General features: G+C 46.0%; 1 protein-coding gene across 12 annotated transcripts in view; it reads right to left on the bottom strand.

Moving 5' to 3' along the window:
- The window catches only part of PROM1 (prominin 1), a 137,885-nt gene that overhangs the window by 69,353 nt on the left and 54,767 nt on the right, over window positions 1-13,765 (bottom strand). The window lies entirely within an intron of this gene.

Below are 13,765 nucleotides of genomic sequence, written 5' to 3'. Positions count from 1 at the left end.
AAACTTGTTGTGAATGCTTATTTAAAGCAAGGAGTATAGATTTCCATGCCGGCCACCTCCCCGCAGGGCTTTTTGGAAAACAACTTCCGACCTGCACAGACTAAATGCAGCGACCTGCAAACTAAATGGAGCAGATCTTTAAAAGGTGTGCTGTAGGAGCAGGGATCAAACTCGTAGGTTTGGGATGCTTACCCTATCCCTAGGGTACTGGGAGTCCTAGTTATTCATTCCTCCAAGGGACGTCAGGGAGACCCAAGGACGGGAGAAACCTGAGTCTGCTCAACCCCGCAGATCTCCTCCAGCCTTGAGCTAGCCACTTTGCTTTGGTTTGTTGTACAGATTAGGCTTCTGTTCTAGATTTCATTGGATGAAAATGTCCACCGATGATTTTTTTTTTAATTGAGAATCATCCATTTATTTCAATATATTTAATGACACAGGTGACATTCCTGTGTGGCATTTTGGGATCGTGATCTAGTTAAGAGTTGGGATGGAGTCCAAGCTCCGCTACTTTCCACGGTGTCTCCTCCTGGGTGAAGAATTACCTGCCACAAGTATCCTCATCTGCCAATCGGGTTGATATTAGTCTCCACCCTCAAAGGACCACTTCGGGTTAAGTGAGATCGTGCAGACGAAGAAAAACGGTACAGGGCCTGGCACACAGCGGGCCCTTCACTGTTCTGTGAAAGGGTTTTAGGAAATGTCTGCTGCAGAGCAGTACGCAAGGTAAGTATGGCATGGAAGGTGTTCTTGTGCGGCCACGGACTATGCATTCACTTGGCTCATCTTTATAAAACCCAAATGAGAACTTTGAATCTCTTCCGGGGAGCCGCCCCCTCCTTCCTCTCAGGTCACAATGACCAGGTAAGCGGTGGGCATCCCCCACTGGCCTCAGCGGGCACAGCTCTGAATGTGGTCCGCGGACCCCTTGGAATCGTCAAGATATGTTCAGGGTGCCCACGAGGAGGAAGCAGAAGACGTGATCCGCCTTTCCACGGTGTTGATATTTGTACTCAGGGTGCAAAAACAACGGTGGCAAAGACTGCTGTGATTTAGCAGGAACCACATAGCATCCATTCTATTCTTCGCTGCCATCAACTCATGGGAACTAGAAGCCCAAGTCACAAGAATGATCTCGATGATTATTACAATCATAGCGTCCGACTTCAGCTCAGGTCATGATGTCACAGTTTGTGGGTTCGAGCCCTGCCTTGGGCTCTCTGCTGTCAGTGCAGAGCCCGCTTCACATTCTCTGTCCCCGACTCTCTCTGCCCTTCCCCAGCTCACTCGCTTGCACTCTCTCTCTCAAAACTAAACATTTTTTTTTTAAAAAGAGAATAATCTTGATGGAGCATTAAAAACTCGTAATTGTATTAAACTTCAATCTGTGAGCAGCCATCTTTTTATTATTCTGTGCGAGGAAATGGCAGTGTGTGTAAGGTGCTTTTGTTGCACACCCGTTTCCAGCTGACTCCAGAAAGAGCACTGGGTGCTGGTCTTGAGTTGGGAGCTAAACTCACCACATTTCTCACGGAGCGCGATTTTCACGCACAAGAAAGAGAGACAAACCACGGTTATTCAGACTTGAGGATTTTGGAGACACTTTCCTTAAAATGGAGGGAGTGGAGCCCACAGCTTCGAGAGGGCGACTCACAGGACTTGTTGCCAATGATAAAATTAGAGCATTTAAGCAAAAATTAGAATTTTGCAAAATCTGCTTCCATGGGGTTGACAGACGTGGGATTTTACCGCATCGTTCTCACCACACTTGAACACATGAAGCAGGTGCGTCTCTAACAGACTATGTGGAGGCCAGTGAATATGGGACACATGGATCACACGTTGGCCGTGGCCCCAGTGAGACAGTGCCAGTCTTCCAGTGCCAAACAGATGCTCCCAGCATTTGCTGGAAGATCCCCAGCCCCTCCCAAGTACACCGGTGGTCCCGGGTGCTGAAGAAGGGTCCCAGCTACACCAAATGACACTCCTTACTGACAATTGGCCCCTGCCCTTTGTCTGCCAGCTGGCCCCATCTCTCTGCCAAACTGATCTTTGCCATGAGGACCAAGCACCCATCTGAGATTTGGGGGCAGGAATGTTCTCCCTCCCCCTGGTTTAGGGCAGCGCTGCCTGATAGAAATATATTACAAGCCATACAAGTAATTTCAAATTTCCTAGTAGCCACATTTAAAAAGTGAAAAGAAATGGGTGATTAGTTTATTTTACATTAATTTTAATAATATGCTGCCCTTAATCCAGATATATGCAATACACTGTCATTTCTGTATGCCATCAATATAAAAATATTAATGAGCTGTTTTACAGTCACTAAGTATTCAGGTCTGGTATAGATGTGCTCAGTACATCTTAGTTCAGACTAGCTATAATTCAGGTGCTCAGGGGCCACACGTGGCCATGGCCTCTGTACTGGACAGCACGGGGTTAGAGGCTGCAGGTCATCGACCTTGGAGGCCTCAGTCCTTTTGCTCATCCTCCCTCCCTCCCCGTGACAGTGTACCCTGTCACAAGAACACAAAATGAGCATCCACCATATCCATTTTTCCTTTGCCTTCCCTGTGGATCTCTAAGTGGCTCTCAATCCAGGTAAATGAACATCAGCACAAGGCCCGTAGGATGCAGCCCAGCATCTTCATTTGTGAGGTCTTGGAATTAACTCTGCTGTTCACGCCTCATGCGGGAACTCATGAGCCCCCCACCCCCCACCCCCACCACTAGGAAACTCCATCTCAGTCCTAACACGTTCGTCGCTGTTGAGAACTTTTAATCGATTATGGTCCATCTCAGAAAGCGTGTGGAAGACCCAGGGTCCCACTTCTGCTCCCCTACCCACCCCCCCCACCCCCCCGCCGCCCCTGCTTGGGGGTCTGGCTGCACTACAATCCTTTGTCTTTGTCTCTGTCCTCCTGGCCAGCTTCCAATGGAACCAATCTCTACCTCTGGATCTCCTACATTCCCAGAAAGTTCCAGGGATCCAGCACCGTTTGTGGTACTGATTCCGCAAAAACATAACATTATCCAAAAAAAAGTGTTGCCTCCTTTTTGTAGATCAGATGGGATCCCTGAGGTCTGTGATTAGTTCCTCGTATTGCCTGGTGAGCGAGGTAGCCAGTAGGATTTGGATCACTACAGTGTTATCCTGACCTCTGTGAGACCTCAGTGTGGACAACAGTGGCCACCCTGTCCTTCCTAAACCGAGGGAGGGTCTGTTCTGACAGAGCCTGATAGGCACTTAGCATGGGCCAGACAACTCCCAGAGGCCAAGGAAAGATTCTCCCTGCCCTGAACTCAGGGAGTTATCTGGCCACCTTTCCCATGTGGCAATTCATTTTCCACTATAGAAATCCCATGCTCTTTTCACAACATAACAGTTGTCTCTTAAGATATAGCAGGAGGGAAATATGGACTCCAGTGAACGAAGAAGCTCTTGTCATGGTAGATTGTTTCTCAGCATCTGGTCCCATAAAGGGGCTCTGTGGGTCTTTCCGGAATGATGGTGGCTATGAGCCTCTCTTCATTCAACTCTTAGATGGTGCAATGCCCTCTTACCTGGGACTTAATTTTAAATTTCGTGTGATGATGGAAATTAAGAAAGGTAGCAGCCAGGGCTAATTCTGACCTCTTGTGTCACACCATCAACTTAGAAAGTAAGTTGCTTGGGTGTGGTTGGTTGGTTGTGTGGTTTTTTTGCTGTGTGTGTGTATGAATAATTTCTCTATGAATATTTTTGATGTCTGAAGCCATACAAATAAGATAAAATAAGAAAAGTGCCTTGTGCAGGATCCATATATTAAAAAATCCATCTTCCTTATCTTAGTTGAAACACATCTTTGACTAAGTAAGATATTTCTGTTTCCTAACTGGGCTTCTTTTAATACACATGTAGGTTCTGGTCCAAGCTAGGCAAAATAAAATTCTATTCTTGGAACGTTCTCTTGTAAAATGGATAGACAATTTTTTTTAATGTCTATTTTTGGGAGAGAAAGAGAGACAGAGTGCTAGTGGGGAAGGTGCAAAGAGAGGGAGACAGAATCCAAAGCAGACTACAGGCTCGGAGCTGTCAGCACAGAGCTGGACACGGGGCTCGAACTCACGGACCGCAAGATCATGACCTGAACCAAAGTCAGACGCTTAACCAACTGAGCCACCCAGGCACCCTTGGATAGACAACATAAAACAAACAAACAAACAAAAAAAACCCAAACCTGCTGTTGTCAGTTGATCCGTCGGATTTGTGACGAACTTACGTGCTCTCACAAAGATCTCGTTGCTATCTATTTAATGAGACTTACCTGGCTAGGTCTCTATTTAAAAAGATACGCTACCTGATAGCTTCTAAAGTGTGTTCCTGCCATTTACTGGGAACAGAATCTCTCAAAGGTGCTAAATTATATTTAAAAGTTTTTTTAAAGAGATTTTTATATCTGATATAAATAAACATTTAGTATGTGGCAAGCCATTCTTAATCTATGTAAAACAATATTATTTGTAATGCAGTTCTTGAGAAAATATTTTTTGGAATGTTATTTTGTTCACAGCTGGTAATTTTTCTGCCCAAGTATTCTAATCTTGGCTTGTTTTATTTTAAAGCCTTTTAAATTTTTTTTTTTTCAACGTTTATTTTTTATTTTTGGGACAGAGAGAGACAGAGCATGAACGGGCGAGGGGCAGAGAGAGAGGGAGACACAGAATCGGAAACAGGCTCCAGGCTCTGAGCCATCAGCCCAGAGCCCGATGCGGGGCTCGAACTCACGGACCGCGAGATCGTGACCTGGCTGAAGTCGGACGCTTAACCGACTGCGCCACCCAGGTGCCCCTTAAAGCCTTTTAAAAAAGTTTAGTAAAGTTTTATGTGCAGGTCATTTTAATTAGTCTTTTGCTCCTCTCTACCTGATGTTTTCTAGTCTCTTTAACTAGAATTTTTTAAATGAAACCAAAAATTAAGTGATAAACTTAGAAGCACTATGGTGTTAAACATCAAAATTGAGAGATTAAAACATACAGAACAGGTTTTTCTTTGCGGACAAATCTTAGAAAATGACTCTTTTTTTTCCTTTTCTTTTTTAAATTTTTAAAAAGAATGTTTATTTATTTTTGAGAGAGACAGAGCACAAGTGGGGGAGGGGTAGAGGGAGACAGAGACACAGAACCCAAAGCAGGCTCCAGGCTCTGAACTGTCACCGCAGAGCCCCGTGCGGGACTCAAACTTATAAGCTGTGAGATCATGACCTGAGCCAAAGTTGGACGCTCAACTGACTGAGCCACCCAGATGCCCCTGACTCATTTTTTTCTAAATGTCAAGTTAGATGTATTTGTACTCAGAACTCTTATTAATGAAAATTAAACCCATGCCTGCGAGCGCGCGCGCGCACACACACACACACACACACACACACACACACACACACAAAGTAAGCTCTCTTTCAGGCACTTGAAGTGTTTTCTTGGAAATGTGATTAACTAAGGGCATAAACAGTGTGAAATGTTCCCTTGTGGAGACACCACAGTGTCCCTCTTTGACCTCCAGTGGCATTGTCTGAGACTCCAGTAGTGTGTGGGGCTCTCTATTAAGAGTGACTTCATTTAGTATTTTGTGCATGAAATCAACACTCAAATTGAAAGAGATTGTTCAAGTTTTTACTAAAAGTAGCATAAAATGATATTCAGGTTCAACTTAGAAACCTACAAAAGTTAAGTTTGTGAATGTAAAACTTTCATGATTAAGTGTTAATTAAAACTTTAGTCATTTCTTTCCAGGCACGAAAGACTTTCTGCAGGCTCTTAAATTTTTTTTAAGTTTATTTATTTATTTTTGAGAAAGAGAGAGAGAGAGAGAGAGAGGAGGGGAGGAAAAGAGAGAACCCCAAGCAGTCTCTGTGCTGACAGTGCAGAGCCCGACGTGGGGCTAGATCCCATTAACTGTGAGATCAGGACCTGAGCTGAAATCTAGAGTGAGACGCTTAACTGACTGACCACTCAGGCGCCCCTCTGTAAGCTCTTAAACATCAATTTGACAACTTGCCCCCCCCCAACTCTAGACTAAATTCCTGAGGGGACAAGGGGCAGGTAGGCACCAAGTGGAATGCCTGACAAGTGCGGATAAAACACAACCCTGGACAATTCAAAAGTATTAACTTCGCAGATGTGCTGGTATTATGCAGGGTGTGGAAGAGACAGAGGCATTCTGCCCTATGAGAAATGTTCAGTATGGTGTTTGTATATGATCCACTAACATGGAAACATTAGCGTCTCCTACTTCCATTCTGTACCTTTTCATGCTCTGCCTTTTCCTGTCCTTCAGCTTGTGGTACAGAATATGAATGCCCAGAAGAACCCATGTGTCACCTCATTTTCCTTGGCCCACTGCTTGACTACATTCCCCAGCCCCCAAGCACTTAGATGGGACATATGACTTGAGTCCTGGCCAATGGAACATGGGCAGGTGTGCGGGCACAACGCTTCCAGACCCGGCCTCCAAAACCTCCCACAAGAGGTTTGCATGAACACCCTCTTTACCCGTCTCCCAGCCAAATACGAAGGATCTAGTAGAGAATCCTGAAGCCCATGGTGATAGAAGGCCCATTAGATGGAGGGAGCCAGAGTCCTAGGACCTCTCCACTCCATCACTTCTATATCAGACCATTAGAAAGAGAGCATTTTTCATCAAAATTTGGGCTTGTTTGTTATAACAAATGGTGTCAGTTTCCCTAACTGAAAAAAGCCTTAGCCGATGAAGACTCCCAACATATTTGTGCTGCAGGCATCCTCTACCTGTTCCCTGTCTTGCCAGCTTTGACGACACAAAGGTTAACTCGTTTTTCTCAGGAGCAGGTACACATACACATAACACAGCAGACTGAGGTTTGGTGAAGCCATTATGTTGGCGCTAATGGAGACATAGATTTCAAAAGACATCTTCATTAAAAGGTTGAGCTTTCTGTGTTTATAAAAGAGAATGTGTGGCAAGGCATTCAAACCCAGAAATATCACTATAAAACGTGGTACAAGGTAGCTCAGATACAGCATCTTTCTAACTGCTTCTCATCTGTGGGTCTACAAAAGCTCTGGAAAACCTCCACAGCCCTGCCTTAAATCTCCATACGCCCTTCAACAGCTTCACTACCAACTGAATTTTCCTAATCTACAAAACACATGTTCAAAACACGCTGATTCAGGCGTGTGTCTACTGCCAAAATATTTAAGGAAAATGCTCTCAGGTTACAGTGTGATCCTGGGAAGTTTGCATTGAAAAGGAGTTACGACTAAGTTGGCTTAAGATCTTGGGACCATCTCCAAGTCATGGGCACAACATGGCTGCTTAGATGGGTTGAGACCACCAGCTCCCAGGGCCAGGCTGCTCTTTCTGGAGCAGAAGGCAGATTGTCATCAAGATGACAAGTTAGTTGGTGAAACTGTGAACATTTATGTGGTTCCTACGCGGCCCTTGCACCTTCTCCAGAGCTCCCACATGAAGGGGTCTTTAGACTACAGACAGGAAACTCACTGTGGTTGAATCTCGTCCTCCCTCACTGGGCTCAACTTGCTGGGTTTTGTTTTTGTGTTTTAGAACTTCCATTCAGAGTTCCAATGAATGAACATTTATTTCTTCTCGTGTCAGGGAAATATTTCAATGTGAACAAATCGGAAATCTTCTGGTTATTTGGATTATTTGGTTCAGTTCACCTTTTATCAAGAAAAATGTTTAAGGAGCCAACTCATTGCATGAAATATGTTTAAAACTACATTAAGCCAGCACAGTAAGTATGATCAGTTCTGATATCCGATAGGTTAGTCGAAAGAGACAAAGCAGGATAATCATGCCTTAGATGTTTTACCTTAAGGCACATGAATACCCATTTGTTGCCCATCATTGGATGTGAAGCCAAGGTCCATTTTTGAGTATGAGTCACTGGCCAGAATGGAGGTGAGTTACGGTAAAAGCAAGCTCCTCTCTTATTTCAAGGTAGACTCATGCCAACCACTCCATCTCCAAACTGTACCCTTAGGGTACATGAGGAGGAGTCATTGTCTCACAAAATTACACCACCTACACATAGTGTGGGTCTTCCAGAGAAAGCACTTGGTGATCACAGACTCTGCCTCAAGATATGGGGGTCAGGGGGGAACCTGGCTGATTCGATTCTTCAGTGACTGAAATGGGGAGTGGAGGGGTAGGCTTTACCCCAGCTACACATTTCCTGCCCCCCAGTCCCCAGACATTGAAAATGATTGCCTGTGTCAGTCGGGGTTCGCCAAAGAAACAGCATCAATGAGCAAGGAGATAGAGATAGAGAGAGAGGAGGATATTTATTTATTTATTTATTTATTTATTTATGTATTTAATCTTTTGGTGAATGTTTATCCACTTTTTGAGAGAGACAGAGTGTAAGCAGGGCAGGGGGCAGAGAGAGAGAGGGAGACACAGAATCGGAAGCAGGCTTCAGGCTCCGAGCTGTCAGCACAGAGCCCGATGCGGGGCTCGAACTCACGAACTGTGAGATGGTGACCTGAGCCAAAGTCGGATTCTTAACCGGCTGAGCCACCCAGGCGCCCCGAGGGTTTTTTTAAAGAGATTATGGGGGTCAGACAGTTTGAAATCTTTAGAGCAGGTTGGGAACTCAGACAGGGGTTCATGTTACAGTCTCAAAGCAGAATTTCTTCCTCTTGGGGAAATCTTAGTTTTTGCTCTTAAGACCTTTCGGCTGATTGGAGGAGGCGCCCCCACATTATGGAGGGTAATCTCCTTCACTTAAAATCAACTTATTGTAGGTGTCAATCACATCGATAAAATACTTTTATGGCAACACCTCGATTAGGGTTTCATTAAATCGCTGGGTGCCAGAGCCCGGCCAAGTGGACCCAGAAGACCACAGCCCTGCCCCAGCCAGCTGTGTTAGCCATAGAAGGGTCCTGCCCCAGAGCTGTATCGGAACCGAGCATAGCTGAGCAGCCCTCTTACAGAGCAGGGGGACTCACTGTCACTAACGGCAACTACTGACAAGCTGTGCCAAAGGACCGCAATCGGGGGCCCAGTGAGTGCAAGGGCAGGGGATCACATGTAGTCTCAGAGGACAACTGATCCTGAATGATTTTCCTTAACCAGCCCCCACACTGACTTAAGTTGGTGTGCGCTAAACTACGAGGCAGGCAAATAAATGCCATTTGAAAAGATGTCCATCAAAAGGAGCGGAACGAAATCTGTTTGGCACTTGCATGGTTAATTGCTTCCCTATAGAGTGTACCTAGCAAGGCCCATCTTCCTGAAGCCCTGGTCGCTTTTATGTGTTTGCTGTCCTCTGACACTGAGATGAACACCCTCTGCCCAGAGCTTGGCTCACGTCTTCCTGTGGCTGATGTGAGCGAGGCTGAGCCTAAAGAAGTGATCTGGGGACCTAAACAATGCAAGTGTCTCTGGTCTGGGAGTTCATCAGATTCCCCGAATGAAGCACACTTCCTTCTGGAATGGCTGCCAAGAGCCTGTCTGAATTTAGTGCTCCAGGGATATGCATTTGAAGAATCATTTTGTGCAGCAACCGTCCTGTACTTTTCAATCGCACGGAGCACTTCATTATATGGTTCCAGTCCTCCGGCAACAAGACGAGACTCTGGTTTGGTTTTTAACACGGGGATTGAGGCTTCAGAAATTTGGGAGCCAATCCGCAGGGTCTATTGGCACTTATCAAATGTACTCCCCCTGCCTCTGAGTACATAATCAAGTTTTCCGGAAGGTGAGTCCCCTTTTCCTTTGTTTAAAATACAGTGTGAACACCCTTGCTTTGCTATTTCCTTCATTACAGCTGTCAACACAAGACCCTGTGTGGTTCTCCTTTAATTGACTGGAGTGGCTTCTCCCAGAAGCAATGAGGCACGTTGGCTTGCAGTAGAATTTGATGGCACTGACTCAGGCTCCAAGAAAAGAGCTTGGGAAAAGTGCTGCCCGGGAAGCTATTCTTAGGAAAACATCTGGGACCATTCTGGCCCCTGCAGCTTTCTCCCTGCTATGTGCTCACACTGATTGTGCACTGGGGTTCCGTCTTAACCCTTAGCATGTGGCCCGGCCTGCCCTTAAATCACCTTGAATTCCTTTCGAGAAGGTGGGAGCTCCGGTCGCACAGGTGGAGGGAAACTTCTGGGGTCTCCTGGGGCCCAGGGCCCTTGATAAAGCTGCATGTGGGTCCCCGGCCTCAGTGCTGGGAGGGGTGTGGGGAGGGGTCTCTGTTCCCGGGATGGACTAGGGGCTGTGTTGCCACCACCCATGAATCCAGGGAGGGGAGCAGGGAACATGGTCAAAATCTCTGTCGATTCCTGAAGTTTTTTGGTTCGTTTCCTTCCCTGAGACATTCCTGGAAAGCGTAATTCCATTCGCCGCCTTTGTCTCTGCTGTTTGTTGGGGAAAGTTTGCCTCGAGAATCTTGGAAAGGAACACAACGTGCTTGAAATCCTTTGTTCTGCACCGGGGCCCTCATAATCTCACATACACGCCCGTGAGAACGTGGGTCTGCTAAACCCCACTTTGTCCTGCCTTGTGACAGAAGGCTCAGCTGTTGGCAATGGAGTCTTCCCGACTGGGGACAGAGAGGGACTAGGGGCAGAGCAGAGGGGGACTTTTGTTTTCCCGCAGGTTTTTTGAGCTCCCGGGAATTTCTGAAAGAATATTTAGCAATTTTTTAAACAAAGTACTCTTACTTACAGGCTCTTCTACCCCCTTCTCCCTCAAAAATGACATTAAAAAACACAATTGTTAGGGTGCCTGGGTGGTTCAGTCGGTGGAGTGCCCAACTCTTGATTTCAGCTCAGGTCATGATGTCATGGTTCATGGGATGGAGCCCCACCCACGTCGGGCTCTGCGCTGACAGCGTGGAAACTGCTTGGGATTCTGTCTCTCCTCTTTCTCTGCTGCTCCCTCCCTCTCTCAAAAATAAATAAATAAACTTAAAAAAAACCCCATAATTCTTAACACTATCAAGTTAAACATGCTACTTCCTGTAAATGTAAGTCAGATTTTACCGTTATCTTGCATAGCCTGGGGCCACTTCTACAGCATTTCAAACACATACAGTTTGTCACCAAAAAACTGGAAAAGAAACGAGGCTGAAATCCGCAAAATTGTCCATGCTTCCCAATAAATAGTCTTTGGAAAAGTAATAATGAGATATTCAAGATCTAGAGAAGCCCAATTTTGTCCCGATAAGTGTTTGGTTCAGGCAACATACACTCTTCTAGTGTTTTGTTAATAATGTACCAGAACCAACTTTTTTTTGTGGTTGTGTGTCCACCCCCTCTGCTTGTGCAGTGAAGCTGTAGGTTCTCCAAGACGCTCTTGTCTTTGTCCCCAGAGCGCTTTCTGCTAGTTGTCCTTGATGCAATTGCATCACTTAACTGAATATTATGTAAACAGATAAAGAATGACTATAAAGAGCAAACGTTGCTGTTTATACAAATTCTAAGTTGAATGTTTTTAAAAGCTCAGTAAAGAAGAGGGGTCTTAGAAAGAAAAGATCTGTTGCATTCAACGTAGGGGACACAACTGAAAAAGCTCAGCGTGAAAACCAGCAAAAATCTAGGGGAAAAAATATCAGCGCTGAGTCTACACCGTAAATTCTCGTTACTTGAATAAAATCCAGACTGGAAATCATAAAAGTTGTGTTGACAGGGAAATTCCAATCGGGAGACTCACACTCACCTGATATTAAGGATGTAGGAATCTGCAAAGCAGTGTCCCTCCCACCAGCAAGAACTAGCTAGATGAAAGACGATGTTATGGCTTTAAAAATAATTTTTTTAATGTTTACTTATTTTTGAGAGAGAGAGAGAGCGTGTAGGGGAGGGGCAGAGAGAGAGGGAGACACAGAATCCAAGGCAGGCTCCAGGCTCTGAGCTGTCAGCACACAGCCTGACATGGGGCTCGAATCCATGAACCATGAGATCATGACCTGAGCCGAAGTCGGACGTTTAACAGACTGAGTCACCCAAGAACCCTTGTTATGGCTTTTCATGGGCCCCCCCCAGACAGCTGAGCCTGCAAAGCAGTCAATTCCACACAGAGCGCCAAGTCTCTCTGAGGAGAGACAAGGGATGCACAACCTGTTTCCCTTTTGGTGGTCTGGTGAAAAGAAATCACTGAAAATGCTGACAAGCTCTTAAGGCTGAGTGTGGCTGGCATGTCCACTGTGGGCCCAGAAGGCTCAGAAATAATGAGGAATTTCCATTTGCTTGCGAGCCCCCAGTGAGTGCTCTTGAGAGCGACTGGGGCAGGGCAAGTGACGGGAGAAAGTCTCCCTGGTGGCATAGGTATACAGGAAGTGGAGGGCTGCAGCTGAGGACAGGCGCGGAGCCCACATACTTCCCTAGGCCTTTCTCTCCAACAAAGCAAAAGATTTAGAGCCACTGAGTGAGAGGCAGGGAACTCTCTCAGTCCTATGGCCAAGGCAAAACTCCATTGTTCCTAGTATGGGGGTAAAAGTAAAACTCATCTGCTTGTGGGGAAGAGGCTGGAAACCCTCCCACCTATAGGATACAGGTAAAGGCTTATTGCTGCTGGGGGACAGGGCAGAAGCAAAGCCCCTCTGTGCCTGGGGACGAAACCACTCTGAGGCACACTACTTTTGGGACCAGGGCAAAAAACATGCTCCTCCCCAGACCAGTACAGATTCCAAGGAGGAGTTTGGCTGTCATGGGAGAAGGTACAGGAACAAAGAGAAAGCCCCACTCCCCAGGCTCAGTGGCACATGGCCTGCCTATGCCTGAAGCTGGACCAGTTCAACAGAGACCCGCCATGAGCCTGGCACCAAGTGACAGGCACCTCCACCATGGGAGAAAAAGCAGGGCTCTCTGTGCCACAGGTAAGCAGTGACTGTTGAAAGCTGAGGGTGAAGCAAGAACACTGAGTGACACCCTCCAGCACACCAGGCCCCACACCACACACAAGGTGAGGAATTTAAAGCCTGTGGCCCATTGGAGGTGATGGCAGTAACAAACTGACCCAGGCCAGCTCAACTCCTAACCAGAAGGACTCAGTCCCCCACACAACAGCTTGATGGGATGGAAATCATGTCCACATCCATGGGTAAAGACAATTCACCCCACTTTCTACCAGTCTACACAGGATGTCCAGCGTTCAGTGAAAAATTACAAGACACACACACACAAGAAAGAAAAACAAATGACCCACTGTCAAGAGAGATTCGGACCCAGAGATCATTCAGATGGTAGAGAACTTTCTGACAGGAAGTTAAATTTTTTTTTTTTCAACGTTTATTTATTTTTGGGAGAGAGAGAGACAGAGCATGAACAGGGGAGGGGCAGAGAGAGAGAGGGAGACACAGAATTGGAAACAGGCTCCAGGCTCTGAGCCATCAGCCCAGAGCCCGACGCGGGGCTCGAACTCACGGACCACGAGATCGTGACCTGGCTGAAGTCGGACGCTTAACCGACTGCGCCACCCAGGCGCCCCTCTGACAGGAAGTTAAACATAGGTTGTTGGGGGGAATTTACATTTATACCTCAGGGTAAAATAAAATGTTTCATGAAAGTGTGTAAAATGTTTAGGATTCCCAATATTTACCAACTTTAACCAACTAACTACCAGTTATATTGTTGAACAAGAGGGTTCTACTCTCCCTAAATTAGTCTTGATTTTTTTTTTTTTTTACCACAAATCAGCCCTAGTGGCAATTCTATAGGAATTATGATAACCTGTCCTGCTCTATCCGAGTCTCTAACCTATGGATTGTATTCCCCTACTCTA

The sequence above is a fragment of the Puma concolor genome, chromosome B1 (genome assembly GCF_028749965.1).
Source record: "Puma concolor isolate L17-30 chromosome B1, mPumCon1.1.hap2, whole genome shotgun sequence".
NCBI classification, from domain to species: Eukaryota; Metazoa; Chordata; class Mammalia; order Carnivora; family Felidae; genus Puma; species Puma concolor.
This window is presented reverse-complemented; position numbering and strand designations above follow the sequence as displayed.